This window comes from Aedes albopictus, chromosome 2 (genome assembly GCF_035046485.1).
Source record: "Aedes albopictus strain Foshan chromosome 2, AalbF5, whole genome shotgun sequence".
Classification (NCBI taxonomy): domain Eukaryota; kingdom Metazoa; phylum Arthropoda; class Insecta; order Diptera; family Culicidae; genus Aedes; species Aedes albopictus.
Window position 1 is genome coordinate 132,437,590 of NC_085137.1, and position 8,170 is coordinate 132,445,759.

The following is an 8,170-nucleotide window of genomic DNA, read 5'->3' on the forward strand; positions in this document are numbered from 1 at the left end:
TATTTGACCACTTCCGGTGGGGCACCCGTAATCGGTTGCGGACAGTGCTGGAAAACCGAAAGTAAAATCGGTTCAGGAGACACAATAAAATGCCATCGCATCGCTATCCACTTCGGAGCGTACTGTTCGTGTTGCTGTGGTTCGCGATCGTCCGACAGGAACACGAGCGAGAGGTTCGCATCATTCTGTGTTCTACGATGCTTTTGTGTTTTAGTGGTTCACGGCTAATATTTCTCTAATGAAATCAAATTTTGGTAAAACTTCTCGTTGATATGATTTATTGGAATGGTAGTTGTCCAATATAATTGTTTCGGATAGGTGTTGAAGGTGTTAAAACACGTCTTTCCAGCAGCTAATGCAGCTTCAAGCTGTAATTGTATTTTAGGTTTAGTTTGATGTTAAACGGTTATCTTCTTGTTACTCACATTTCGTGTCCTTCCAATTTACGATCCGAAACAATACGTATCCCAATTTGCATGACTTTACGTGAACAATTAGTCTAGGTTTTACAAATGTAGATCATACACACTTAAAACAGAATGCCGAGATCGGCTGTGCGGATCTCGGTTAAAGTTCATTTGCTGAAATCTCGGCTAAACGCTTGACGTTTAATGTTTGATGATAGCGGTACCCATGGGTGCTGCTATGAATAAACTTGACTTTTTGCTGATATCTCAGTTAAATTGCAATTCCCGAGCACTCGGCTGTGCGGATCTCGGCAAAAGAATGAAAATTAACCGAGCTCAACTGAGTGTGTAAGTTATTTATAATAGGATTAAGTTCAATAGCATGACTTACAATCAATTTTAACTGGTGGACTTTAAATACACTTTTCCAAGTTGGTACTAGCTAGGAATTTCATCTATAAATTCATCAAATCCTTTAGAAATTTAGTAAATATTTTAGAATAATCAATTCACCTGCATTCACTACCAATTGCAATTAAATTACTCAGCCCACAAGTAGTTTAAACTAAAAATCACTGTTAGCAAACAATTATCAAGAGCATTTGTTTTTCTGCCCATACGATTACGTAGCTCTTTCCAGTCTCTCTCCACTCCTATCGAAAACGTCAGCCTTCGTTCCTTTTGTGCTGTTCCAATCCGTCAAGTTCTTTGTCCTCCGCATTGACAGGCATGGGTGATACGGAACTCACCATAGCTTGACTGCCCTGTTGTTCCTTTACAATAATCATAAAACACTAAATCAATAATCTTTAGGGGCAAAGAAAGGCAACGAACCAAGTGTGAGCAAATTGCGATCCTTCTGGCGAACCAAATGCGATCCGGCTTGTTTGACATTTTGTTTTGTGTTGGTTCTTCGCTTCGGCAAACCGTGAACCGCTCTCGCTTTTTGGGTTCGCGAGCACGAGTACAAAGTTTGTGTTCGATGTGAACCAAAAATCACGTCAACCGCATGATGCTTTCCACCACTACTGGTTGCGTAACACTACCGGTTGACCCAAATATGACCGGAAACTTTTTTTGCCAAATCAAGATACCTAAAAATCAGCGATTTGATGTGTCGCATGCATGGGTATGGTTCACTTTTATATTTGGCCATTTCCAGCGGGACACCCGGAACCGGTTCCGGATCACTACCGGTTCAGATATGTTCTGAGAATATTTTCGTGCTTACTGTTCATCAGGATATTCAAAAAAAGCAACTATTTGATATGTCGCATGCAAAGGTTTGGGTAACTTTTATACTTGGCCACCTCCGGCGGGACATCTGGAACCGGTTCCGGAACACTACCGGTTCAGATATGGTCTGAGAATGTTTTCCTGCCTACTGTTCATCAGGTTATCAAAAAAGACGCGGTTTGATATGTCGCATGCATGGGTTTAGTTCACTTTAATGTTTGGCCACTTCCAGAAAGACATCCGGAACCGGTTCCGGGAAACTACCGGTTCGGATATGGTCTGAGACCATGTTTTTGCTTACCGTTCATCAAGTTAACGAAAATGTCGTAGTTTGATGTGTCGCATGAATGGGTTTGTAGCGTTTTCATATCTACCCCTTCCTGGGGTACCGGACCGGAACACCTTAATGGCCATAACTCCGGAAACGCTGGACCGATCGGAACCATTTTCAATAGGAAACAATGGGATCAGATTCCGCGTCGAATGAACCATCGGTCATTAAAATCGGTTAAGGTTTACTGCCTAAAAGTGATGTGAGTTTATTTTGTACACATACATACACACATACGCACACACACATACACACACACAGACATCACCTCAACTCGTCAAACAGAGTTGATTGGTATATGTGACTCGACCCTCCGGGCCTCCTATCAAAAAGTCATTTTTGGAGTGAACATATAGCCTTTCCAGTACACTTAGTGTACGAGAAAGGCAAAAATGAGGAAACCCGACTAGAAAATTGTAACAAAAATATAACATGATTATAACAAACTATGATATTTATAACTCATTGAGAAATAATCATGTTCAACATCCTTGGTGGTTTCAAAATACTATAACTCATTAGGAGGATAACAAAGCTTGTTTTTCTCAGAGATGGCACCGCCACATTTGAAGTAAAATCATTTTTCTTGTATGGTCAAATCGCTGGCTTGCACTTGTTCCGCATCGCAGCGATTTGTACCCTGGGGCAAACAGTTGCAAATCTATATATATATAAATGAGTTTGATGTTCCTTTGAGCAGAGATGGCATAGATACACTGATAAACAGCTCTGCGTACACATCTTCAATAAAATGTGCGCCGCTCTGTTTTGCTACGAATGTGAACCGGCAACAAACACACATCGTTCAGCCGTAAAACTTTGCGTGAGTGTGCGAATGTGTAAGTTGCCACACGACCTGCGCGAGACGACGCAGAGCTCCAACTTCTTCTGCGTGAGCTTCGCTCATTTCTAGGAATGTGCTATACCAGAGGTTCCCAAACTTTTTGCTGTCGCGGCGCCCTTTGATATTTCCAAAAATGTCACGGCGCACCAAAGTTTTTAACAAAGTTTTTTATTAAATTTTGGGCAACTTTGACTTTACAGTGTGCAAGACAAAATCGTGAAACACTTCTCTAATATCATGTTTTCAGAATTCAATATTTGGAAAGCTAACTATTTTTTAAATGAATTTCTCAAAGATAGTTTATATATTTGTAAGATTTCAAAAATCATGTTTATTTCATCATAGAAGTTTTAAAAATAAGAAGAAACTCAGATGTAAAGGTAAAACAAGCTGCTGAATTTCAACAATTCAGCCAAAACTTCTAAAGCGTTTGCAATAGTTAAAGAATTCTTATTGAATGAAAATGACTACACAGAACTTGACCAAGGCTTCAACTTTTTGCGGAAATTGCAAAGTAACACTTTTATTTATTTTGGAAAATTTCGGCAAACTGGGACACATGAAGAGATTGTAAAGACCTGCCAGGAGGGCTTTGATTGAACTTATTTTTATAAATTTTAACTTATTCCTTTGGACCTGGATTGGTCATATATAGCCCCATTGATGAAACCGAGTATAACAAACTTATTCGAGTTCAGCGAGGTTGCAGCAGTACTGATGCAACAGTCTGGTTCAAAAAGGTCAAAGCTAGCTCTTCAGACTAGCAGATCGGCGAATCTGCATGCCGCCAAGCTGTTCCGAAGACCTTGTAATTATTCTGAAAAGAACGTAAATGATGTTTTTGAAATTAAAAACTTTGGACAAGTTATAGTAAAATCAAAAGCTAAGCTGAAGCTTAAGAATTTCAAAAACAATTTCAAAAACTTGAAATTTTAAAATGTGATTTCAATTGATATGTTTAAAAAGGATACCAGAAAATATATGGAACAATCGAAGAGTCAGGAAATATTTAAAAAAATGTGAGCGGCACTAGTTTTACTAATGAAAAAAAAATAATAAAGGTGTTCCGCAATACAAATAAAGAGTTTGTTTTTGTTTTTTGTTTCGTCACAAAAGCCAAAATCCTGCGGCGCACCTGGGAAAGGTTCACGGCGCACCAGGGCGCCGCGGCGCACAGTTTGGGAAGCACTGTGCTACACATCTGCGCTGTCTGAGCTGCAAGCTGTAGGCTCTCGGCAGTACAGAGTAGCGCAGCGCTGCGATGTGAGCTGTGTGTTGGACTGTAATTTCTCTTGCTTTCCTGCGCTCACCATCGTGCGGGATGCGACAACGATGCCGAACGCGTGCAGTCGGACCACGCAGAAGATAATTCTTCACACGCACTCTTTCTCATCATGCAGGCTGTGTGTAATGTGTATTTTTTTATCTTCTCACTTAGCGCTCTGAGGTGCATGCCATCTCTGCCTTTGAGGCAACAAAACTCAAGAACGAATGAACCTATCGGCATGACTCTTGCATGGTTCGATTCGTATTCGTGGTGGCTGTGTTTATATGTACAAAAAGTCCCGAAAATCAAATAGGAAAGTAAGAAAATTGATAAAATACTGATTTTTCATGAGCTGGGAAGGAAATCAACACGATCGAAATGAAATCAATCTAGAGTGCGGTGATGTTATGAGCTCAACAGTTGTCAAACCACCACAGCTTGGCAAGACAACGTTTGCCGGGTCAGCTAGTTAGAAATAAATTCACCAGGGGGATTCACTTAACAGCGTAAACTGATTAAACTGATTAAACGTCGCGATAACCAAGGCAATCTTTGATTATTTCATTCTGAAAACCATGAAACATTTAAAATAAGCAGAAAATCATGGCTTACGCAGCAATTTAATCTGTTTAGTGAGTACCCCTATTATTTATCCCTATGCGTTTCTTCCGGATTCATTGCAGTAATAGAGAATTTATTGCACCACCATACACATTTCGAGCTGTTTACTTCATTTTTCCTGACTGGCATTTTCCACCCGTATTGCGCATGATGTTTCGAGTGGATAGGTGCCAGGCGGCGCCGCTGTATATGTGAAAAACAGGTGGAACACGAGCGCCGTCTCCGATCGCATAGCGTAACCTTCGCTGTTACTTTACACTGTTATCACGTTTACCGCATTTATCAGAAAAGCGCCTCTACCGGCACTCTAGCATAAACGCAGCTGATTGCTTCCCATTGTATCATATTATGTTATAAATGTTGTTTGATAACTCATTGTATTACAATTAAGTTTTGAGTCTTCGACATTTTGAAAATAATGTTACAAAATTGTATCAAATTTTGATAGAAACTAGTCATGTTGAGGTTGAAGTTCATATCACATTTTGTTATAATTTTTATCTGATTATTATAACAAAATACGTTATTATCTTGCTTAGATCAGTGTACTTTTTGTTACAATTTTAGTTATTTTAACATCATCCTGCATGTAGTTTATAACATAATAAGTTATAGAAAAATATTATAACATCATAACACAATATGATGTAAACTTGATATAATTTTCTATTCGGGAATGATCCAGTTTCGTCTTAAGTATCATTCATGAAGGAATGCAGGGAAGGTTTTATGAAGTTTTTGAAATAACTTTTGAAGTATTCTCTAGAAGTTTTGGAGAAATAATAAAGGAAGATATAATTTCCTATGAATTCTATGAATTCTCAAAAAAATTTATCCGAAAGAATTTGTGAAGAAATTTACGGAAAAGTTTCTGAAGAAATCTATCCTATATTTTCTTAAATAATCTTTTGTGAAGATACAGAGGAATTGCCATTTAAATATGTAAATTAATCCCTGTAAAAAAACAAAACAAATCCTTGGGGAAAATTTACAAGGAAAAAAATTAAATAGATATTTTTTTTAAGTTCATAGAGGGAATTGAGGGGTAATCCTTGTCAGTGATGGAAAACAGTGAGGAATGCAGCTGAGCAGACACAAACGCAAAGCTATCCTACTCGTGAACAACAGAAGCCAGAATATACTCGCACTTCCTTCACTCGCGAGCTAACGAAGCTGGTCGCACTCGTGATTGATTCGCGAAGCAGCTGTGAACATTTTTCAATTTTGTAAAAAAATGAATTTACACGGCCGACAGATTTACTATTCAAAAACAATAAAGCACAAAACACTACTATCTGATGGATAATTACTTGTTTTGCTATTAAAATCGCACTAAAATGCAATTCCCGCATCTCCACTTGTTCTTCGCGAATAAAAATTCATGAGTGTTTTTGTTTTTGTTTTGCTTCATACTCGTGAAGCAAGCGGGTGCGAATAAACTCACACACGGCTTACTCTCTGCACCGTGAGTAAACCGTTTGTTGGTTTTACACTCGCGAGTTGATTCACGATGAGAGCGTTTCCATCTCTGATCCTTGTATGAGTTTCTAAAATTATTTCGAGTTTGTAAAAGAATCACTGTAATATTTCTATTATTTGGAGGAATTTCTGAAGTAATCTCTGAATGTAGTCCCAAAATCAATTTTTTTTGTCACGTGTGTTTTGGAAAGCTCCATTCTGAGGACTTAAATAAATCGTAGGCGGTTAGGAATAGGAGGAGGAGAATTTCCCAATACAGATGCAGGCACACAAAATCTATAATATTCATCTGAGTTATTAATCCATTTTCGTTAAAGCACAGAGAAATCATTCATAAAGGTGTAAATACTCTCGTAAAAAAATCACATCACAATAATATAAGAGGCTTTTCCGCTCTTTCAGAAACACATAGCTGCATTTTTGTTCTTACACGATCACGAATGCCAACGCAAACAAAACAGTTAATACCAGAAAGCAAATATTTTTATGTGGACGCAAAAGTATCGAAAAAAATCAAAGTGGCGAAAAGTTAATTACAAGAGTAAAAAAAATAAACAAAAGAGCTTTTTTTGCGAAAGATGTCATAAATGAGACGGCTCAAAAAATTATAATACTCACAATAGTTTTTTTCCTGGAAAAAATCTCAAACGCAGTTTTCTGATATCCAGCAGGGCGGAAACAATTTTTTATTTCACTGTAATGCTTACAGGTACGAAAAATATGAATAAAAACAAATACCAAGGTATTTTTTATATTTGCTTTAATATACACGGAGTGATCCAATTATTCGCCCTATCAGCAGTGTATAATACATATTTATTAGGGAACTATCTACTACAAGAAAGTTGACAACAATTTAGAATGCCACCCACAAAGTGCTATTTTTTTTACTTAATCATTTATTTGAGGCTCATGCGCCAACAGGCATAACGGAGCCGAATTCAGTTATTTTTTATTTCTTACAATGTTATGTGTTTGACTAAAACTATGTTAGTTTGACTAACACTATGTTAGTTTTGGGGAACCGTAAAACTCGCGGTTTAGTCGAGGTTAGGGGTAACAATAATATTTGAGGAAAGGATAGGGTGATGAGGACTTTTCGTTGACACTTAACAGCATGATGTCACAAAGTGCTATGCCAGATCATCTGCGGTTGTTTAAAACCTATAACGAATGAATTGGCTTCTTTGGCGACGTTGAGATAATTCCATATTCTAAATCTGCATGCCAAATTGAGCCGAAATCCAAATTTTCATGCATTTTGGTGCCCGGGAACGTATTGAAAAATCAATTTGAAGTTTATAAGGAAGCGATTTGATGAATCATCCTTCGTCGCATTTTGTAATGGGCGGAGCTGTCAAGCAGTTGTCCAACTGTCAAAGGTGATTTAAAAAAAATCTCTTTAAATTTGATTTGAAGCACCAAAATAAAGTTCTAAAATTCTGAAAAAAATATAGTGACTCAGAAAAAGGTGTTCATTCGTATAAAATTAAAAAATGAATACATTTTTCAAAATTGGCTTCTTTAGCGGTGTTGAGATAATTCCATATTCAGAATCTGCATGCAAAACTGAGCCGAAATCCAAATTTTCATGAATTTTGGTGCCCGGGAACCTATTTAAAAATCAGTTTGAAGTTTGTATGGCAACGATTTGTCGAATCACCCCTCGTCGCGTTTTGTACTGGGCGGAGCTGTCAAGCAGTTGGCCAGCTGTCAAAAGGTAATTTTGAAAAGTCTCTTCGAAATCGATTTAAGGTACCAAAATTAAGCTCTAAAAATCTGAAAAAAATCATGGTGGTTCAGAAAAAGGTGCTCTTTCGTATAAAATCAAAAAATCAATACATTTTTCTTAATTTAAAAACCCAATTAAAAAACCCAATTCGTGGTAAGTTAGGAAGTCGGTTTCGTCGATGGCCGGTCAACGACGGAAATGCCTCAAATATCAGATCCCCATGCATCACCTTCACCTATTTAACGATTTCAAG

The 8,170-nt window shown here is 37.7% G+C and overlaps 1 long non-coding RNA gene across 2 annotated transcripts; it reads right to left on the minus strand.

The window, feature by feature from the left end:
- Positions 1 to 295: 295 nt before the first annotated feature.
- Positions 296 to 1,189, minus strand: LOC134289070 (uncharacterized). Of its 2 annotated transcripts, XR_009998250.1 has the most exons (4): positions 921 to 1,189; positions 799 to 862; positions 426 to 499; positions 296 to 368 (listed from the first exon to the last, which is right to left on the minus strand). It is a non-coding gene; the product is annotated as an uncharacterized LOC134289070 (long non-coding RNA). The 2 variants fall into 2 exon arrangements; XR_009998249.1 differs by having other exon boundaries at positions 302 to 499.
- Between the last annotated feature and the right edge of the window lie 6,981 nt (positions 1,190 to 8,170).